Raw genomic sequence first — 23,265 nt, 5'->3', positions numbered from 1 at the left:
GAATAATTTAGCCTATATGCTCATCGTGCAACTTCATTATTAAAATATGAATGAAAAAAGCAATCAGAAAATATGCTAATTAATTGACGGTCAATAATAGGTTATGACCGAATTTTTACAACCCTCTCCGTCAAAATGACGGACAATGAGAAAGTCTAACACGACCTCTGATATACGGTATACAGTTTTTCACACATTACAATCTAGGGAAGAAGTATGCTGAGCCAAGTAACTTTCTTGTTTCTAAATGAATCAGCATTTTGAACTAATTATTTCAATGAATGTTTTGTTGTTGTTGCCTTAATTTGAATGATATAATTTTTTTTCAGTTTAGCTTTAGTTTTAATAATGCTGTTATACTTTTTTAATTTCATTACATTTTATTACTATTTCAAGAGTTCACACTTAGCTGATGATCAATAATAAGCAAGTTTGGCATGCTGGCCCGGGAGAGAGCCCTGAGCTCAAAAAGTCCTTGAGCCCTAGGCTCCCACCCATTTGCAGGGCAAGAGGGGAGCCTTGAGCTCAGGTAGATCTAGACAACTCCCCCCTTGACAAGAGCTCATGACTAAAATGAATGCTATGAAGAGATATGCTGCAGGATGAGAGATTGACTGTAGTGCTAAATTTAGATTGATCAATTTACTTGTTGTGCATGTTTTTGGAAAGTGGGAGGAAACCGGAGGACCCTGGGAAAACCCACGTGAGCATGGGAAGAACATGCAAACTACACACAGAAACAACTGCCGGCCTGTTAAAGGACTAGAACCGGTGACGTTCTTGCTGTGAGGCAACAGTGCTAACCACTGAGCCACCGTGCCGCCCTATGGAGGGAAAGGTGAAGAGGTAGAGGTGGAAGGGGGGATTCTTCAAATCGAAGATGATTGTAGTGAAAAACCCTGGCTCTTTATAGTGGTTTAGGAATGGCCTGATTGGTGGATCATGCATGCTAATGCAGAACCAGCCGTGTTCAATCATAATCATGAGAACATCTCGAAATTAGTTTATGAATAAACTTCACTTCATTTCAGTTGGCTGATTAAATTTTATGCAATGCAATATATGGCCCGTTTCCACTTACTGGTATGATACAGTACGGTACGGGTCACCTTTATCAGCTTTACCAACGGTATCCTTACAAAATAAATAAATAAATAAATGGAAGATAAATGAACACATACAACCCCTTACAGTCTCCGATATGTTACCAATTACAAAAAAAAAAAAACTATACACAGCATACATTTAATCCTCATTTGGGTTCAAAAACAACACACAACATATAGCCTACAGTAACCTCTCATCTGTATCTTAAATTTTCCCCAGCACATGTAAAGTTAACATATTGTTCTGAGGTTATAATAGTCCAAAAGGCAATGATAATGGACGACCATAATTCAACAGGTTGCTGAAAAAATCATTTACTCCTTTGTTTTTTCATGCGTCACTCTCGCGTTGGTCCATTTCTAAAAGGAGCAGAATGTGAAACCGTTCGCGATTTAGACGGCCTTGTAAACAACAATGGGGCACAGGGTAGATTCGGATTTTCATCTTGGCTTTGTGGCTGGACATCAAGATGACAACAAGGTTTATTGAAGCTCGAGTCGACCATGGCTCGTTATTATATTTAAAAATTATTACAGTGTAATATCTCAGCTGTGTATTTTAAAATGGAGCTTCCTCTGTTTTCATTCAACTAGCTTGTGCACGAGCTAGTGACGCTTCTCTGTAAACCAAGTGTTCAGTTGCGCATCTAGCTCTGTCTTTTGGTTCTCTTTCAAAAGGATACTCAATAAGTGGAACGGTACGGTTCACTCTTTGGTACCTTTTGACTGTGGAAACAGCTATAAAATGGCCCATTTCCAAAAAGGGTCACCTTTATCACGCCCCATTCACATGGGGCTTCAGCTTCAACGCTTCCCATTCACTTTGAATGGGTGACGTCAGGCATTGCCGAACTGCATTGTGGATCCGTCGGCGCCGCTTCAGAGGCGTTGCTTGCTGCAGAAGTTGGGACTAGGTAAACTTTTCAAGCGCTGATGAAAGCATCAGCCAATCAGATCGCTGTTTGCAAATACACCAGCTAGACAGTGGCCTATTGCTGACTGAATTTAATTGGCTGGCGCTGCTATGACGATCGTGTTAGCCCCAACTTCAGACATGTCTTCAGTCAAGCGTTGACGCTGAACCGTGTGAATGGGCCGTCAGGCTTGCATCTCCACAGCCAAAAGGGTACCAATTGTCATGAGTAATTCCGTCATTCCGAGTTCATAATAGTCCAAAATGATGATTATAATAGTCAAACATGAAAGTTTGTTCATCTTTTAGGTTGCTGAAAGAATCATTAGCTTCCTTGTTTTTTCGAGCTTCTCCTTTTGTTTTTTTCAAGCGCCACTGTCGCGTTTGTCCATTTCTAAAAGGAACGGATATCTGAAGCACTTCAATAATCATGTTATTATCTTCAGCTCAAGAAGTTTGTTATTTCAAATACAGAAACATGGTAAGAGCACGCCATAACAAAAAAAGTACCAAACCGTACCGTACAACATAGTGGAAATGGGCCAATGGTAATTCTTGTTTGATTTAAGTGTTTCCAACCTTTGTTTTATTTTTATGATAATTTAATTAACATAAATGAGCAGCACGGTGGCTTAGTGGTTAGCATTGTCAAAGCAAGAAGGTTGCTGGTTCTAGTCCCGGCTGGACTAGGAGGCATTTCTTTGTGGAGTTTTCATGTTATATGCGTAGGTTTCCTCCTATTTATAATTAGTACTGTCTGAGTGTGTGTTCACGATGGGTGTTTCCCAGTGGAAGGGCATCCGCCGCATAAAACATATGCCAGAGTAATTGGCGGTTCATTCTGCTGTGGACCAGGAACTAAGCCGAAGGACAGTGAGAGAGTGAATTAACAAAAAAAAAAAATGAATGGCTTTTGTTTCAGTTAAAGGGCACCTAGGTTACCCCTTTTTTCAGATTTAATATAAGTCTTTTGCGTCTCTAGAATGTGTATATAAAATTTCAGATCAAAATACCCATCAGATTTTTCATTATACCTTTTACAAGATGCTGTTTTATACTGATTTCCAGCAGGGGGTGGTTTTGTCGTACTGCGCCTTTAAGACGAGTCTTTCCCGCCCACTATTTCTACATGCCTCCTCCCTCAGCTGCGTCAGTCAACAGACAGACGTAAAGGAAGAAGGTCTCTAGTAGCGTTTGTGAGATACTACAGTAAGAACTAACCTTTACTAATCAGTATTGTGAAGTTGCATTGATGAGTCACACACAATATCGTTACAAAGTTAACGCGCGCGCGCACACACACACACACACACACACACACACACACACACAGGCAGGCAGGCAGGCAGGCAGACAGAGCACGCTTAGCTTAGTTAAGGCTAACCTCAAGTACTTTGTGGATATCTGTTATGCTAATGTACAAAATAAACCTGATTTAACTTCCACAAACCGGGATTGAATCGTCTTCTTTTATAATTGTTCTGACACACGGCTGTGCTGATGAAGTCAAGCTGAAGTAAAACGCTGAAATTAATTACACACATATTCTGTTTTAAAACACTTTAAACATGTGAAACTTACTCTTAATCACATTTGATGATGATTGCTGATCCTAGCGAACAGAACAGACCTTTTATTCCCGGTTGCTTTGCGTATGTCTGCCTGGTCTTGTTGACATATACACATGACTACCGGAACATGTTAATGCGCGCAGCTGTCAATCAATTTGGTGGGCGGGGGGATTGCACACCTACGTAATGGTGCGATCGATTTGAAAACAGCTCCAATTGGCCGACCCTTTTTTTTGTAGTTAAATTGAAAAAAAAGGACTGGGTGTGTTCATATCACCCCAGTATGACGGTCTATACACTATACCAACACACAGATCTGTCCAAACAGCTTGAAAAGTAGATTTTTTACCATAGGTGCCCTTTAACAACATTAATTGAGGGAAGAACTTATTAAAAGGTTACTCAGTTGGCTGTATGCAGAAATCAAGTTTTAGCATAAAAGTAACATCATACTTAAGGTAACAAAAATGGAATAAAGTAGCCCACACCTCAAAAGCAAAGCCAAATTTACATTGGTTTTGATGAAAATGTCAAGAAATCGCATGCAGTAATCTGAGCTGGTTAAGACTTGCATGCAAATTGAAACAGTGAAAAGTGAAGTTCGCACTTTGACTGCAGACTAGAAATGTGAACTGGGACGCAGTCAGCTTTCAACTCCCAATCATGTCGCAGCATTGTGCCCGCTTCCATCTGTAAGAGCTTTAAAACTTCCTTTTCATCACGCAAGTGTGCTAAAAGAGGGAATCCTGAACGTCTGTCTGTCTTGAATAATGGAAAGTTGCAGGAGGAGCTGGTAGGCAGAGCCGGTGACATACGGACCCAGACACGTACTCCGGCACACAACTTGGTCAGCACAGATGAGTTGTGGGAAAACAAGCAGCTGCGGGAGGAAGAATGGACCATAAGGCTCGACCGCTTGCCAAATTTCATCATCTATTATGGATTGCCTGAGAAGCGAACTCCACTGCGACCGGGGGCAAGTCTGAATCACATGCAATCGCAAATCCACAGCGAGAGCAGCGCACAGATATTGGAGATGTGCTTTGAGCCCGGACCGGCTTTATGGAATTTAACATGTTACTACAGAATTAAAGGATTTAGATGGTTGAAATATCTTGCATTGAAATACCCCTGCAATTTCAAATCAGATATAATGCAGATTTACCGCCTTACCGGGAGATTTATTGCCTGTTTGCTTAGAATGATAAGTAGAGGATAAATCCGATCAATTTATTATGAAATAAAGTATGATAAAGAGCATCAGGGCAAATCCAAATTGAAAACACACCAAACGTGTGTGCTTTATTTTTAGCTGCTATGTGGTCCTTTTTGTTTTATAATCCTGAAAGAAATATGGTGTTTGCCCGCCTTTAAAAAGACAACTGCCATTTTGATGGCTTTCATTTTAATGAATATTTTTTCCAAGTACTGTACAAATCAACTAGCAGTGATCATAACATCATACACTCCCTTCTTTAAAAACGTAATTCTGACTTGATTGATGATTGTAACTTTTCAGTAACTTTAACTTATTTTAACTCTATTAACTTCAAGTCAAAATTGAGCTGTAAATGTTCATAGTCAGAATGTTTAGAGGAGACCATCCAAAAAAAATGTTATCAGAAATTGTACATCTGTACTGTAAGGGAAACTTTATATGTATGACTGTATAATATATAATCAACAACATATTTGAATGTACATGACAAAAATCTACTTTGAAAAAAATTCTTGAAATCCTGATTAAACAAGTACACTGAAAATGATTTAAAGATGATTCCTTGGATTTACTTTTTTTTTTTTTAGTTAAGTGGTTGTAAACATTTTATTTCGGCTGAATTTAAACAAATAAGTTGAACATTAAAAAATTGTATTTGTTGAAATTCAACTTATATAAATTGTTTGCAACAATTTTAAAGAATTATTTTTTAAGAGTTTAGTTATTTTAGAGTTTAGAAAAGATTCAAAATGTCTAATACAATTACTATATTTTTCCCATTTATTTTTTATGTGTTCATAAAAATAAAATGAAAACATGTCTTTGGAGAATCACAGCACTTGACATTGTACAGTCTATTGTTACAATCTACATGCTTTTTTTATTTAGCGGTTTTGTTAAAAATTCTCATGAAAAAAAATTTGTGCTTAAAATTATTTAAAATGTATTGATTATGGAGTATTCAAACTGAGGAGCTGAAACATAAGGTTTACATAAAATACGCTCAATTCAACTCTTACATTAAAACCTTTGTAATCCATTTTTGTAATCCAAATTTGTAGGGGAATTCTGTGCCTACTAGTAGGCTTAGAAGGCTGTAATCATCCATCCACTAATCAGTTATGGATCACATATGGCTACGATCAGAAGTTAACGAGAATTATTTTATTATTTATTCAATTTCCCATTAATTGTATTTTATTAACGTCTACCTTTACCCCAACCCTAAAGCCAACCATCACAGTAATGTAAAAACAGATCTATATCTGATTAACCATGCGGATGGATGATTACAGCCTTCTGAGCCTACCAGTAGGCGCAGAAAGCCCCTACTATCCCATATCTATCAGCTGATAACCACTGATAATGCCCATTTAATCAAATGATAACACTAGAATCGGGTGAATGGAATTCTCATAAAGCATATACCTCTCTCCCTCTCTACACACACACACACGCACGCAAGATGCACACACTCTGTTTTTACACCTTGATGATCTTTAGTAAAAGATCAAAGCAATGCCATGTGGCATTTATAAAACCAGCTCAAACACCAGATCACAAGATGTGGCTATATATTTTTTGTAGAATTAAGAATACATTTCAGTACAAAAGTTTGCGTAAACATGTCTATGTACATTGCATGCACAGATTTGTGCAAAAACATGTTTGATGAATTATAGACAAACTATTGTATTTTGCTATAACTATTTAATAAGTATTGCTCAATAGTAAACAATGACAAAAATGTCAAAAGTAAAATTAAATAAAAGTTTTAAATAAATATGAAATATTAAATACTAGGGGTGTAATGATACACATATTCGTATTGAACCGCTCAGTACGAGACTTTTGGTTTGGTACCCATTACAAACCGAACAATTCAATTCAGACTAACATCTAAAAAGATAAAAGGGAATAAGTACAAAATATAATGTTTTCAGTGAAGCAACGATTAACATGGGATTCCAAATGACGTGGCAGAAAACATGCTGCCTTCCTCGCTGTCATGTTAAACAATAGACCATCGCTTTTGAACTCAGAATATCACTTTATTAAATAATGCGCTCATTAGCAATCTTGCTAGCTTTTGTGTCAGCCTGGCTGCTGGTGCTGGCTCCGCCTCCGTTACCCCAGCAACCCTGGACCCCCAACACAAAAGAGCCAACCTCTAAACACTACTCCAGGCACGCGCTACACTAGCTCGCAAAATGTCTAGTAACATTAATGTAATCCCAGATATCCCAAGTCTTCCTGAAGCTTCGGGAGACTCATGGATGCCCGCAAACGAATGATAATCTTCTGGAAATTGCGCGTCTCCACCTGGTCCTTAAATACGTCGCACACCCCTCTCCGCAGCATCCCTCCCAGCTCTTCAGGTACGTTGGGCACAACTTACCCCCGCCGCTCAGGTACATGATCACACGCACACACCCCCACCGTTCTTCAGATACATCGCACACCATCACCGCTACCAAGAAAGTGGTGAAAAAAAAAAACATCTGAGAGATCTTAATCGGTAGTGGAAATGTCGGGTTTTAAAAAAATGTTAAATGTAATAGAGCCCTTTACATTATTCCTTCATAAGCCCATTTGAGTCAGATAATTCCTGCTTTCAGATACACTGAAATGGCAGGTGACAGTCAAATCAAGCAGATCTGTCCTGTCTAAGGAAAAGGTGGACACTAATCTTTCTGAAAATAAAAAAAATACTTCAAAATTGATTGAAACTGAGTTCCATATACAAACTAAATTGTTCTTTTCTTTTTATTTGTTTAACTGCTACTATATTATATTTATTTTCTATAGGAAGCTTTTTGGTTTTGAGTATAAAGAAGGATTTGTTTTATTTGCTGCTAAGCAAAAACCCCAGAAGTATAGCTCTATCACTGTTTAAAGCAAAAGAAAAAAAAACAGGATCATACTTTTATGTTGTTAGTAGTAATACATTAAAAAATTAAATCAGAGAAATCATCTGGCTTTTTTCTTTTTTTGCTGTATCGAAAACATACCAAAACGTGACACCACAGTATCAAATTGAACTGAACCGTTATACCCCTATTAAATATATACGTACACATACAATTTAGTTTTCTTAATGGTCATATTTATAGCATGTTAACTCCCAAAAATTATGTAACTTTCTATAAAGACCATACTTATAATAAATTACAACTGTTTATAACTATTTATAATCAACCATATAAATTCAGACCAAACCGTATACTGTATTATAACGACAGTTATAGCTATATTTATAATAGTGTTTTTATTACTTACTAGTGATAGATTTCACATTTTAAAGAAATGAATCCAAAACTAAAACATTATTCATATACTGAATACAAATCTATTAAATCCCGCTAATTCAGCAGGTTGGCGCTATAGAACTGCAGAAAAAATGGTGTTGCCTTGGTTACTGCAGTAAACAAAGCAGCATGATGTCAAGTCTAGTATGATGTCATTGATATCATAAACTACACAGCATCCTGAAATTCACAGATTTAATTCAGGCAAACTTTAACATACAACCATACATTGCATAATCAAAAATTATATCAAATTTAACACCTTGCAAAATAGAATTTAAGACTTTAATACTTTTTAGGGGCCTTAAATTTCTATACATTAATTTATCACCTTTTAATACTTGTTAAGACCCCGCGGACAGCCTGTATGAGCATCACAGAAAGTGTTGCCAAAAATATTTTATCATATAGCAAGTCAACTTAATTAAATTACACCATGGTGCCTAATAAATACAAATGACAAGGTACTTCAAGGAATTAATTCAGAACTACCACCCACAAAAAAATAAATAAATAAATAAATAAAATTAAAACGATTGTTGCAGCTATTTCGAATAAATATCACAGCAACACAAGGAAAAGTTAGTATCTCTAATCTAAAATGTCACTGACTCCATAAAGGCCAATATATCCTTACAGTTCATTATCTGCAGCATGCGAGATCCCTTGTAAGAAGCAGAACTAAAGCAGCGTCTAGAGTTTCTATATCTTTTCTGAGGGAGCACTTTGGCAGGCGCCATCTCCACACAGCAGTCAATTGCCTTGTAAATTACAGGGCCGGGGTAATAAAAACTGATTTGTATATCACCAGGAGTGGAGAGTGTGTCTGTCTTGTAAATTTAATTAAACAGCAGGTGCAAAATCAGGTCATATGGCTTTGATGTGCCCCATGTGAGAATGACAACCAGACAAAGATTCTAATATGGGCAGCATTTACATATTTTTGCATGGGCGCTCATACCCTGTAGTGCATAGAATCTTCCCCCCACAAAAAAAATCAAACGGGATTCAAATGAACCGCCACCTCCGATTTTAATAGATCTGCACCCAAATAAACGTTTAAGCTCTTCACAACAGCTTTAATGCTGGATAAATGCTGCTATTAAAGACGACTCACCTAGAGCTCATACAAATTATCAGCTTATTGAATGCACAAAATTCATGAGAAAAGAATAAATAAAATAAAAGTACTTGCGTTTTACACACATACTATGATACCTACCTCCACAAAAAATAAATTAATTAATTAATAAAAAAAAAAAAGATTTAAACCATCACACGAGTTCTGCACTCTAAAAATGATGGTTGTAAAAAGGATCATTGCACGTACAGTTAAGGGCAAAATTATTAGCCCTCCTATGCAATATTTATTATTTTTCAAACATCTCTCAAATGATATATAATGGATTAAGGACATTTTTATTTCCTATGTTTTCGTCTGGAGAAAGTCTTATTTGCTTTATTTTGGCTAGAATAAAAGCAGTTTGTAATTGTTTTTAAATCATTTTAAGGTCAATATTATTATTTATACATTTCTTTTTTTGATTGGCTACAGAACAAATCATGTTATACAATGACTTAATCAGCCTAATAACTTGCCTAGTTAACCTACTTAACCTCAGTGTTTCCTCTAGGATTTTTTCCAGCTGTGGTAGCGGGTCTTTTACAAAGTTGCTCCAACTACCTATGGCGTTATTTCAATGACAAAAGTCGTGAGCGCAGTATGACAAGTCAAGATTGCATTAATGTATAAAGTCATTGTATGCAGAACCATAGACCTCTTTCTATAAAGTATAATTATGGAAACTTAGTTCATCTTAACTGAACGCTACATCGTGTTTGCTGGCCTCACGCATCACACACCTGTCAGTCAGTCAGTCAGTCAGTCAGCATGTCACCTTAAAGGGTTAAACAAATAACGCATAGCACTACTATGGTTACAAAAAAGTTTGCGCTTTTATAATTCACCTACCTTTTAATACATTTTGGTGAAATTATAACCCGCTATTAAAAAAATACCAGAATGTTTTGAATGAGAATCTGTAAATGTAGCCATGGCGGGATCGATTTTGGTGTGGCACCCCACCATGGAGGAATGAACGTAGCAAAAACCATAAACCTATTTTTTTTTTAAATCTAGTAAAATATTATGTTCCATCATCATGGCAAAGATAGATGAAATTAGTTATTAGGAATGAGTTATTAAAACTATTGTGTTTTAGAAATGTGTTCTCCGTTAAACAGAAATTGAGTGAAATTTCATTTATTCATTAATTTGCCTTCGGCTTAGGCCCTTTATTTATCAAGGGTCCCTTAGGGGAATGAACCAGTAACTTATCCAACAAATGTTTTATACAGCAGATGCCATATTTACACAGCAGGGTTGGGGTAGGGGTAAATCTTAATAAAATACAGTAAATGGAAAATTTTATAAATAATATAAAAAATCCTCACGGTTAATCAGCTATACTAATAGAGAAAACTTCCGATCTTTTCTTGCATTACTGTGACGATTTATAAATAACATAAATAATTCTTGTTAACTTCTGTCCGCAGCCGTATGACCCAGAGCTGATTAGCCATGTGGATGGATGATAACAGCCTTCTGAGCCTACTAGTAGACACAAAAAGCCCCAACTGGCCCATATCTATCAGCTGATAACCACTGATTACACATATTCAATCGAGTGATAACATTCGAATTGGCTGTAAAATTTGTATGTTTTAATAGTTTCTAATGTCTTTTAAAACATATTCCGATAGTCACCAATAAAAAAAATACAAAAAAAATTACTAGCAGAGACCCAAAGAATCATTACAGTTTCCATTTAACCCAATCCATAATTTTCAGTGCAGTGAAGCTAGAAATCATCCTCTTATTGGACGATGTGACCTGTGACATCAGTCTCGCCTCTGTCCCCACAGGACCCCTTTGATTTGATTTGACTTGCAAGAGGTGTCAGAGTCTGACCTGATGGCAACACCCATCTTGTGTTTTTACTTTCTACTTTCTTGCCTTTTTTCGAGAGGAGGTGCTGGATAATTACCACCTAGGATGTTGCCATCTGTGCCGCCTTTTCACGGTCTGTTAACTTGCCTCTCAAAAACTTTTCTGGTGGCAGGGGCCACACATGTAAGAGAGTGCACATTCAAGCATCATTAAATCCTATGCTAAAGAGGATAGACTCTACTTATGGCTCAGAGCAGTATGTCATGGCGTCCCAAAATAGGCGTTAGAAAATCAAGTCCCAAAAATGTAATAAGTTCAATGTGTTTTTGAACATCGAGGTCATGTAAGTGCGATCCGGTCCAGACCGCGCTGGCACACGCTGTCCTTTCAAAGTCAGTATGACCTTATCCACCTTATGTCCAGTTAGGCAATAATGTGTGGAATAAGTAAGGAAGAATTGACAATGGGTTGCTGAATTATTAAAGAAGAATGCGGTCATGATGTGAAGATAATTATGTTACAGATTACAGACGTAAAAGACATTTTGAGATGATTTTTAAGACATTTGTCAAGGTTTTTGTCCAAGTATTTTCCCCATTTCAACTGCTAGTTATTAAGCTGGTTTTACTGCTATTTCTAAAATGAATATATTTGGGACATTCTACCAGAAACGTATATTATCTGTCCTTGAAATAAAAACAAATGCAGTGAATAAAAAGTATTTCATCCTAAAAAATTTCTAAAATGGACTGATGGTTGATTTCAGTCAGTTGTTCTGTAAAGGAACATGCCATTTATTTGGTTCTCAGATTTTTGTTCTTTATTAAAAAAAAAACACTTTACAAATGTACAAACCCTACCATTGTCCTTGTCCTTAGCCCAATTGAACCTACAGCTTTAATAGCTTTTGTTAAGCTAAAAACTGTTATTTAGTAAAAAAAAAAAAAAAACTTTATATACGGCAATTTTAAGTTGCTATCATTCACATCAATAGATTAAAAACAATGAATTATGAATACATTTCAATAATTATTTGTAAAATAATCTTACAATTGTCCCTGTATTTCTGTCAGTCCCGTCACATTTTCATTAAATTTAACATAAAATGCGTGCAATACAACTTTAAGGCAATGACTCAAAGAAAGTGACATCATTTAATGGAGAAGCTGACAGTAATCAAGAATGCATTCTATCACTGAATTGCATGATTTTATGCTTGTTTTTGTTTGATTTTTTTTAGGAGACCAAACGTAAATGTCAGGCCCTGTCACATTTTCATAAGTGAAAATGTATGTTTTTGGTAGAATGTCCCATATTTGCTTATGACAAGCTCAATCTATTGACATGATGAGAGAAAGAAAACATATATACTTTGTGCATATTTGAATGGTTTTTGCAGGGGAGTCCACTACGGTAATATTAAAACTATCATTCTATTATAAATATACCTGTTTCAAAAACAAATACTATCGAGCAGGATTTTGTCTTTGTCTGCATGTGTATAATTCATCCAATAATTCATCAAATCCAAATTATCAAGTTTAATTCATAAAAAAATTTTATTCTGTCACCATGTTCTCGCATACTGTATAAACATAGATGGATATGTATACAGTTGAAGTCAGAATTATTATTATTATTTCCCCAATTTTTGTTTAACGGAGAGAAGATTTTTTCAGTAACTCTAATAACTGATTTATTTTATCTTTGCCATGATGACAGTAAATAATAATTGAATAGATATTTTAGATATAGACACTTCTATACAGCTAAAAGTGACATTTAAAGGCTTAACTAGGTTAATTAGGTTAACTAGGCTGTTTAGGGTAATAACAAAAGTTTTTGTATAACGATGGGTTGTTTTTTAGAAAATCGAAAAAAGTATAGTTTAAAGGGCTAATAATTAAAACCTTAAAATGTTTGTTTTTTTAAATGTAAAACTGCTTTTATTCTAGTCTTTTATTCTAGTCAAAATAAAACAAATAAGACTGTCTCCAGAAGAAAAAATATTATCAGACATACTGTGAAAATTTCCTTGCTCCGTTAAACATCATTTGGCAAATATTTAAAAAAGAAAAAAAAATCATAGGGGGGCTAATAATTCTGACTTCAACTGTACATATACAACAGTTGTCTGGTTCTTGAATCTGATTGGCTGATAGCCGTGCAATTTTCTGCCAGTAACAGCACTCGACCAGCCACTTCACCCTTCACCCTTGTGTATTACTCCTCCCACATACAGCAACAAGCAGAGACACTCTACAGTTTGACAAATATTGCAGCTGTTGGACAACATAATGTACTTTTGAGGCTTTTTGGTAGAGAATGTAGTTGTTTAGATTGCAACTATGGAGTTTATTTATAAGGACAGTTCTTAATTTTAAATATTTATTATTTCTGAGAGCACATCGGCGGCCATTAGCATGTCTTTGAGCAAAGACAGTTGACAATGTCAATCCACAAGATGGCGACAGGACCGCATAATAAGCCCTAAGAAGATTAAAACAGCGTAATAACAAACTACAGCTAATCAAATAATTATTAAACTGGTAAGTGATCTCTCTTTTGTATGTTTTAGTGCCGTATTTATACCATATAATTGTAGTGTATTGAGTGTAAGATGGGACTCGCATATCAGGAATATGTATTGTGTTGGCAGAAATAAAGAAGAAATGCCTGCATGTTTAGCATTTTTCTAACACAGCAATCTGGTAGTTATTGCACTGCTTTTTCAAGGTTAATTATTGTGATATCGCGATAAATATTTTAGACTGTAACAGACTGTATGCAACGTTTATAAAAAACATACCTTTAACGTTTTCTGGTCCCATGTGAGTCCATCGAGGTGTACAACAAATCAGCTCCAGGTACTGCTCAATCAATGGATGCTCCATAAGAGTTGCTAGAAACAAAGAAAAAACAAATTAGATAAAATACGACAAAATAAACATACGACAGATACAGACAGATGGAGAGATGACAGATAGAGACAGATGGAGATGACCGATACAGATAAATGTAGAGAAGACAGAAACAGAGAGATGACAGATACAGACAGACAGAGATGACAGATCCAGACAGAAGGAGAGATGACAGATAGAGACAACAGACAGACAGATGGAGAGATGACAGATACAGACAGATGGAGAGATGACAGATACAGACAGATGGAGAGATGACAGATACAGACAGAGAGAGGGAGGACAGATACAGACAGACGGAGAGATGACCGATACAGACAGACGGATGGACAGATGACACATACAGACAGGCGGATGGAGAGATGACAGATATAGACAGATGGAGAGATGACAGATACAGAGAGAGGGAGGACAGATACAGACAGACAAAAATGACAGATACAAACAAATAGAGAGCTGACAGATACAGACAGACGGACAAATGGAGACATGACAGATACAGACAGACGGAGAGATGACATATACAGACAGACGGAGATGACAGATACAGTCAGACAAAGAGATGACAGATACAGACAGAGAAATTACAAATACAGACAGATGGAGAGATGACAGATACAGACAGATGGAGAGATGACAGATACAGACAGATGGAGATGACAGATACAGACAGACGGAGATGACAGATCCAGACAGAAGGAGAGATGACAGATAGAGACAACAGACAGACAGATGGAGAGATGACAGATACAGACAGATGGAGAGATGACAGATACAGACAGATGGAGAGATGACAGATACAGACAGACGGATGGACAGATGACACATACAGACAGGCGGATGGAGAGATGACAGATACAGACAGATGGAGAAAAGACAGATACATACAAAGAGAGATGACATACAGACACAGAGAGATGAAGAGATGACAGATACAGACACAGAGAGAGGGAGGACAGATACAGACAGACAGAAAGATGACAGATACAAATAAATAGAGAGATGACAGATACAAACAGATGGACAGATGGAGACATGACAGAAACAGACAGACGGAGAGATGACATATACAGACAAACGGAGAGATGACAGATACAGAGAGATGGAGAGATGACAGATACAAACAGAGAGAGGGAGAACAGATACAGACAGACGAAGAGATGACAGACACAGACAGACGGATGGACAGATGACAGATTCAGACAGACGGAGAGATGAGAGATATAGACAGACGTAGAGATGACAGATACAGACGGATAGAGAGATGACAGACACAGACAGACAAAGAGATGACAGATACAGACAGAGAAATTACAAATACAGACAGATGGAGAGATGACAGATACAGACAGAAGGAGAGATGACATACATACAGGAGAGATTAAAGATACAGACAGACGGAGAGATGACAGATACAGACAGACGGATGGAGAGATGACAGATACACAAAGAGGGATAAAGAGATGACAGATACAGACGGACGGAGAGATGACAGATACAGACAGACAGAGAGATGACAGATACAGACAGACAGATAGAGAGATGACAGATAAAGACAGAGAGAGGGAGGACAGATACAGACAGACGGAGAGATGACTGATACAGACAGCGGGATGGACAGATGACACATACAGACAGGCGGATGGAGAGATGACAGATACAGACAGATGGAGAGATGACAGATACAAAGAGAGGGAGGACAGATACAGACAGACAAAAAGATGACAGATCCAAAAATATGGAGAGATGACAGATACAGACAGACGGAGAGATGACAGATACAGACAGACGGAGATGACAGATACAGTCAGACAAAGAGATGACAGATACAGACAGAGAAATTACAAATACAGACAGATGGAGAGATGACAGATACAGACAGACGGAGAGATGACATATACAGACAAATGGAGAGATGACAGATACAGACAGATGGAGAGATGACAGATACAGATAGACGGAGAGATGACAGATACAGACAGATGGAGAGATGACAGATACAGACAGATGGAGAGATGACAGATACAGACAGACGGAGAGATGACAGATACAGACAGATGGAGAGATGACAGATACAGACAGACGGGGAGAAAACAGATACAGACAGACGGAGAGATGACAGATAAAGACAGACAGAGATGACAGATACAGACAGATGGAGAGATGACAGAGACAGACAGGTGGAGAGATGACAGATACAGAGAGGGAAAACAGATACAGACAGACGAAGAGATGACAGATACAGACAGACGGATGGACAGATGACACATACAAACAGGCGGATGGACAGATGACAGATACAGACAGATGGAGAGATGACAGACACAGAGAGATGAAGGGATGACAGATACAGAGAGATGGAGAGATGACAGATAAAGACAGAGAGGGAGAACAGATACAGACAGACGAAGAGATGACAGATACATACAGACGGATGGACAGATGACAGATACAGACAGACGGAGAGATGACAGATACAGACAGACGGAGGGATGACAGATACAGTCAGACAATGAGATGACAGATACAGACAGAGAAATTACAAATACAGACAGATGGAGAGATGACAGATACAGACAGACGGAGAGATGATAGATACGGACAGACGAAGAAAAACAGATACAAACAGACAGAAATAATAGATAAAGACAGACAGAGAGATGACAGAGAAAGACAGAAGAAGAGATGGATGAAGAGATGACATATACAGACAGACGGAGAGATGACAGATACAGACAGTTGAAGAGAAGACAGACACAGACAGATGGAGATGACTGATACAGACAGACGGAAAGATGACAGATAGAGACAACCGAAGAGAAGACAGATACAGACAGAGAGAGATGACAGACAAAGAAAGACAGAGATGGCATAAACAGACAGATGGATAGATGACAGATACAGACAGATGGAGAGAAGACAGAAACAGACAGACGGAGAGATTACAGATACAGACAGACAGAGAGATGACATACAGACAGACGGAGAGATGACAGATACAGTCAGACAAAGAGATGACAGATACAGAGAGATGGAGACATGACAGATACAACCAGATAGAGAGATGGAGAGATACATACAGACAGAAGGAGAGATGACAGATACAGACAGAGGGAGAGATGACAGATACAGACAGACAGAGATGACAGATACAGACAGAGGGAGAGATGACAGATACAGACAGACAGAGATGACAGATACAGAGAGATGGAGAGATGACAAAAACAGACAGATGGAGAGATGACAGATACATACAGACAGACGGATGGAGAGATGACAGATACAGACAGACGGAGAGATGACAGATACAGACAGACAGAGAGATGACAGATACATACAGACAGACGGATGGAGAGATGACAGATACAGACAGATGGAGAGATGACAGATACAGACAGACGGAGAGATGACAGATACAGACAGATGGAGAGATGACAGATACAGACAGATGGAGAGATGACAGATACATACAGACAGCCGAATGGAGAGATGACAGATAAAGACAGACGAAGAGAAGACAGATACAAAAAGACGGAGAGATGACAGATACAGACAGATGGAGAGATGACAGATACAGACAGACAGACGGAGAGATGACAGATACAGACAGATGGAGAGATGACAGATAAAGACAGACGGAGAGATGATAGATACAGACAGACAGAGATGACAGATACAGACAGAGGGAGAGATGACAGATACAGACAGACAGAGATGACAGATACAGACATAAGGAGAGATGACAGATACAGACAGAAGGAGATGACTGATACAGACAGATGGAGAGATGACAGATACAGACAGACGGAGATAACACATACAGACAGATGGAGAGATGACAGATACATACAGACAGCCGAATGGAGAGATGACAGATAAGGACAGACGAAGAGATGACAGATACAAACAGACGGAGAGATGACAGATACAGACAGATGGAGAGATGACAGATACAGACAGACGGAGAGATGACAGATACAGACAGATGGAGAGATGACAGATACAGACAGATGGAGAGATGACAGATACAGATAGATGGAGAGATGACAGATACAGACAGATGGAGAGATGACAGATACAGACAGATGGAGAGATGACAGATACAGATAGATGGAGAGATGACAGATACAGACAGATGGAGAGATGACAGATACAGACAGATGGAGAGATGACAGATACAGACAGATGGAGAGATGACAGATACAGACAGACGGAGAGATGACAGATACAGACAGATGGAGAGATGACAGATACAGACAGATGGAGAGATGACAGATACAGACAGACGGAGAGAAAACAGATACAGACAGACGGAGAGATGACAGATAAAGACAGACAGAGATGACAGATACAGACAGATGGAGAGATGACAGAGACAGACAGGTGGAGAGATGACAGATACAGAGAGGGAAAACAGATACAGACAGACGAAGAGATGACAGATACAGACAGACGGATGGACAGATGACACATACAAACAGGCGGATGGACAGATGTCAGATACAGACAGATGGAGAGATGACAGACACAGAGAGATGAAGGGATGACAGATACAGAGAGATGGAGAGATGACAGATAAAGACAGAGAGGGAGAACAGATACAGACAGACGAAGAGATGACAGATACATACAGACGGATGGACAGATGACAGATACAGACAGACGGAGAGATGACAGATACAGACAGACGGAGGGATGACAGATACAGTCAGACAATGAGATGACAGATACAGACAGAGAAATTACAAATACAGACAGATGGAGAGATGACAGATACAGACAGACGGAGAGATGATAGATACGGACAGACGAAGAAAAACAGATACAAACAGACAGAAATAATAGATAAAGAGAGACAGAGAGATGACAGAGAAAGACAGAAGAAGAGATGGATGAAGAGATGACATATACAGACAGATGGAGAGATGACAGATACAGACAGAAGGAAAGATGACAGATACAGACAGACGGAGAGATGACAGATACAGACAGATGAAGAGAAGACAGACACAGACAGATGGAGATGACTGATACAGACAGACGGAAAGATGACAGATAGAGACAACCGAAGAGAAGACAGATACAGACAGAGAGAGATGACAGACAAAGAAAGACAGAGATGGCATAAACAGACAGATGGATAGATGACAGATACAGACAGATGGAGAGAAGACAGAAACAGACAGACGGAGAGATTACAGATACAGACAGACAGAGAGATGACATACAGACAGACGGAGAGATGACAGATACAGTCAGACGAAGAGATGACAGATACAGAGAGATGGAGACATGACAGATACAACCAGATAGAGAGATGGAGAGATACATACAGACAGAAGGAGAGATGACAGATACAGAAAGAGGGAGAGATGACAGATACAGACAGACAGAGATGACAGATACAGACAGAGGGAGAGATGACAGATACAGACAGACAGAGATGACAGATACAGAGAGATGGAGAGATGACAAAAACAGACAGATGGAGAGATGACAGATACATACAGACAGACGGATGGAGAGATGACAGATACAGACAGACGGAGAGATGACAGATACAGACAGAAAGAGAGATGACAGATACATACAGACAGACGGATGGAGAGATGACAGATACAGACAGATGGAGAGATGACAGATACAGACAGACGGAGAGATGACAGATACAGACAGATGGAGAGATGACAGATACAGACAGATGGAGAGATGACAAATACATACAGACAGCCGAATGGAGAGATGACAGATAAAGACAGACGAAGAGATGACAGATACAAACAGACGGAGAGATGACAGATACAGACAGACGGAGAGATGACAGATACAGACAGACGGAGAGATAACAGATACAGACAAATGGAGAGATGACAGATACATACAGACAGCCGGATGGAGAGATGACAGATAAAGACAGACGAAGAGAAGACAGATACAAACAGACGGAGAGATGACAGATACAGACAGATGGAGAGATGACAGATACAGACAGACAGACGGAGAGATGACAGATACAGACAGATGGATAGATGACAGATAAAGACAGACGGAGAGATGATAGATACAGACAGACAAAGATGACAGATACAGACAGATGGAGAGATGACAGATACAGACATAAGGAGAGATGACAGATACAGACAGAAGGAGATGACAGATACAGACAGATGGAGAGATGACAGATACAGACAGACGGAGAGATGACAGATACAGACAGACGGAGATAACACATACAGACAGATGGAGAGATGACAGATACATACAGACAGCCGAATGGAGAGATGACAGATAAGGACAGACGAAGAGATGACAGATACAAACAGACGGAGAGATGACAGATACAGACAGATGGAGAGATGACAGATACAGACAGACGGAGAGATGACAGATACAGACAGCTGGAGAGATGACAGATACAGACAGATGGAGATGACAGATACAGACAGATGGAGAGATGATAGATACAGACAGACGGAGAGATGAATGATACAGACAGATGGAGAGATGACAGCTACAGACAGATGGAGAGATGACAGATACAGACAGATGGAGAGATGACAGATACAGACAGAAGGAGAGATGACAGATACAGACAGAGGGAGAGATTACAGATACAGACAAACGGAGAGATGACAGATACAGACAGACAGATGGAGAGATGACAGATACAGACAGACGGAGAGATGACAGATACAGACAGCTAGATAGAAAGATGACAGATACACAGACGGATGGAGAGATGACAGATACAGATAGACGGAGAGATGACAGATACAGAGAGATGGAGAGATGAAAGATACAGACAAACGGAGATGAAAGATACAGACAGAGGGAGAGATGACAGATACAGACAGACGGAGAGATGACAGATACAGATGGACAGATAGAGAGATGACAGGTACTGACAGACAGATCACAGATACAGACAGATGGAGAGATGACAGATACAGACAGACGGAGAGATGACAGATACAGATGGACAGATAGAGAGATGACAGGTACTGACAGACAGATCACAGATACAGACAGATGGAGAGATGACAGATACAGACAGATGGAGAGATGACAGATACAGAAGGACGGACCGAGAGATGAAATACAGACAGACGGAGAGATGAAAGATACAGAAAGACGAAGAGATGACAGATACAGACAGATGGAGAGATGACAGATACAGACAGACGGAGAGAGGAAAGATACAGACAGACGGAGAGATGAAAGATACAGACAGATGGAGAGATGACAGATACAGACCGACAGACCGAGAGATGAAATACAGACAGACAGAGAGATGAAAGATACAGCTAGACGAAGAGATGACAGATACAGACAGATGGAGAGATGGAGAGATACAAAAAGACAGAAAGATGACAGATACAGACAGACGGAGAGATGGAGAGATACAGACAGACAGAGAGATGACAGATACAGACAGACGGATGGAGAGATGACAGATACAGACAGTCGAAGAGATGACAGTTACAGACAGTCGAAGAGATGACAGTTACAGACAGATGGAGAGAAGACAAAAACAGACAGACTGAGAGATGACAGATACAGACAGACGGAGAGATGACAGATACAGAGAGATGGAGAGATGACAAAAACAGACAGGTGGAGAGATGACAGATACATACAGACAGACGGATGGAGAGATGACAGATACAGACAGACGGAGAGATGACAGATACAGACAGACAGAGAGATGACAGACAGACAGACGGAGAGATGAAAGATACAGACAGATGGAGAGATGAGAAACACAGACAGACGGATGGAGAGATGACAAATACAAACAGACGTAGAAAAAAACAGATACAGACAGATGGAGAGATGACAGATACAGACAGACGGAGAGATGACAGATACAGACAGACAGAGAGATGACAGACAGAAAGACGGAGAGATGAAAGATACAGACAGATGGAGAGATGAGAAACACAGACAGACGGATGGAGAGATGACAAATACAAACAGACGTAGAAATAACAGATACAGACAGATGGAGAGATGACAGATACAGACAAATGGAGAGTTGACAGATACAGATGGACAGACAGATGACAGATACAGACAGATAGAGAGATGACAGATACAGACAGACGGATGGAGAGATAACAGATAAAGACAGAGAGAGATGACATATACAGACAGATGGAGAGATAACAGATACAGGCAGATAGAGAGAAGACAGATACAGACAGCCGGAGAGATGACAGATACAGACAGAGAAATTACAGATATAGACAGATGGAGAGATGACAGATAAAGACAGGCGGAGAGATGACAGATAAAGACAGACAGAGATGACAGATACAGACAGAGGGAGAGATGACAGATACAGACAGACAGACGGAGAGATGACAGATAATGACAGATACAGACAGATGGAGAGATGACAGATACAGACATAAGGAAAGATGACAGATACAGACAGAAGGAGATGACAGATACAGACAGATGGAGAGATGACAGATACAGACAGACGGAGAGATGACAGATACAGGCAGATGGAGAGATGACAGATACAGACAGACCGAGATAACACATACAGACAGATGGAGAGATGATAGATACATACAGACAGCCGAATGGAGAGATGACAGATAAAGACAGACGAAGAGATGACAGATACAAACAGACGGAGAGATGACATATACAGACAGATGGAGAGATGACAGATACAGACAGACAGACGGAGAGATGACAGATACAGACAGATGGAGAGATGACAGATAGAGACAGATGGAGATGACAGATACAGACAGATGGAGAGATGACAGATACAGACAGATGGAGAGATGACAGATACAGACAGACGGAGAGATGACAGATACAGACAGATGGAGAGATGACAGATAGAGACAGATGGAGATGACAGATACAGACAGATGGAGAGATGACTGATACAGACAGATGGAGAAATGACAAATACAGACAGATGGAGAGATGACAGATACAGACAGACGGAGAGATGACAGATACAGACAGACAGAGAGATGACAGACAGACAGACGGAGAGATGAAAGATACAGACAGATGGAGAGATGAGACACAGACAGACGGATGGAGAGATGACAAATACAGACAGACGTAGAAAAAACAGATACAAACAGATGGAGAGATGACAGATAAAGACAGATGGAGAGATGACAGATACAGACACAGAGAGATGACATACAGACAAATGGAGAGATGACAGATACAGTCAGACGAAGAGATGACAGATACAGACAGAGAAATGACAAATACAGACAGAAGGAGAGATAACAGATAC

General features: G+C 39.0%; 1 long non-coding RNA gene across 1 annotated transcript in view; it reads right to left on the bottom strand.

The window, feature by feature from the left end:
• LOC141378427 (uncharacterized) overlaps positions 1–23,265 on the bottom strand; it is a 60,164-nt gene that overhangs the window by 6,492 nt on the left and 30,407 nt on the right. The window contains exon 3 of the long non-coding RNA XR_012393046.1: positions 13,877–13,969. This is a non-coding gene — a long non-coding RNA (uncharacterized lncRNA). The remainder of the gene's footprint in view (positions 1–13,876; positions 13,970–23,265) is intronic.

Source organism: Danio rerio, chromosome 17 (assembly GCF_049306965.1).
Source record: "Danio rerio strain Tuebingen ecotype United States chromosome 17, GRCz12tu, whole genome shotgun sequence".
Taxonomy (NCBI): Eukaryota; Metazoa; Chordata; class Actinopteri; order Cypriniformes; family Danionidae; genus Danio; species Danio rerio.
Note: the sequence above shows the minus strand (reverse complement) of the source record. Positions and strands in the feature narration are given on the sequence as shown.